Source organism: Silene latifolia, unplaced genomic scaffold, assembly GCF_048544455.1.
Source record: "Silene latifolia isolate original U9 population unplaced genomic scaffold, ASM4854445v1 scaffold_20.1, whole genome shotgun sequence".
In the NCBI taxonomy this organism is placed as follows: Eukaryota; Viridiplantae; Streptophyta; class Magnoliopsida; order Caryophyllales; family Caryophyllaceae; genus Silene; species Silene latifolia.
The window spans coordinates 8,292,605-8,294,006 of record NW_027413163.1 but is presented as its reverse complement, the minus strand read 5'-3'; the positions used below and the strand labels follow the sequence as shown (position 1 = coordinate 8,294,006).

General features: G+C 44.7%; 1 non-coding gene across 1 annotated transcript; it reads right to left on the bottom strand.

The window, feature by feature from the left end:
• Nucleotides 1-282: 282 nt before the first annotated feature.
• On the bottom strand, nt 283-388 carry LOC141638612 (small nucleolar RNA R71). The gene has a single exon (XR_012542157.1). It is a non-coding gene; the product is annotated as a small nucleolar RNA R71 (small nucleolar RNA).
• Between the last annotated feature and the right edge of the window lie 1,014 nt (nt 389-1,402).

The following is a 1,402-nucleotide window of genomic DNA, read 5'->3' as shown; positions in this document are numbered from 1 at the left end:
GACCGTCTTACATAAATTTGGTGGAGATAAATCTGTATAGGGGTGTGGCGGGTGAAGACCCAAGGAAGCACATGGAGGTCTTTACTGATTACTGCTCTACTATTCCCGCTACAAAGGGAGTAACTCAAGACAAGATAAAGGAGGTGTTATTTCCTTTTTCACTGACTGACTCAGCCCGTAAGTGGTTGACCGATTTGGATCGTACAGCTGTTGGTATCACCAACTGGGAAACTCTCGCGCTTGCTTTCTATAAAAGATACTTCCCTCCTCAGCGCACTAATCAGCTGAGGGCAAAGATTACTAGTTTCAAGCAGGCACCTGATGAGACTTTCTATGAAGCTTGGTGTCGGTTCAAGAGGTTGGTGAGGTCTCTTCCTCACCATGGTTTTGATCCGTGGTTTCTGTCCAATCAGTTCTACAATGGGTTGTACGATGACCATAGAGCTATACTTGACGCCTCATCCAACGGAAGATTTCAAAAGAATACGAATGATGACAAGGGATGAGCCATTATAGAGGATATGGCGACCCATTGTGCTGAATATAGGAACCCACGGGACGATATTCGAACAGTCCATTCAGTTGACAAGGCAGTTGTGGCTCAACTGGAAGCCATGAATGCTAGGTTTGATAGATTTGAGCTGCAAAATGCTGGGGAGCCACAGACGGTTCATTTGCTGACTAGACAGGAAATTGTCATTTGTGAGAGATGTGGAGGAGGTGACGGTCATACTGCTATTGACTGTCTTACTGAGAAAGAACAGGTCCTTGTTTTTCAACAATACAGGCAAGGAGGGGGTTCTTATTACAACAATCAAGGGGCAGTCCATCCCAATTTGAGGTGGGCAAGTCAAAATGTGCTCAATCCAACTCCTCCACCACAGCAGCAACAACCATATGTCCCTCCTCATAAGGCTCAACAAGGCTTTCAAAAGCCTCCTTCTTTTCCTCCACCAAATCAAGGTGCATCATCTTCAGGTGGGGTAAGTGAGCTAGGTGAGCTTAAGTCGATGTTGCAGTCATTGACAAAGCAATGGCAGTTAAGTGACCAACAAAAAGAAGCATCCATCAAGTCACTTGAAACTCAAGTTGCTCAACTACCCACGAACCAGTCCACGAGGAAACAGGGTCATTTGCCATCTCAAGTTGACAAGAATCCGCACGAGACGGTGAATTTAATTAACTTGAGAAGAGGTCATTCATATGAAGGACCAAAATTACCTGATGACAGGAGTAATTCAGACCCGAGGAAGGAAGTGAATGACGATGATCAGTCATTTGTTGCTGAAAAAGACTTAACCACGAAGAAGATACTCGATTGACTGGTTTCTGGGGGTCGATCGAGTAAAATTGAAGCTGAAAGGACTTGATCGAGTGGAATTATTACTTGATCGAGTGAACA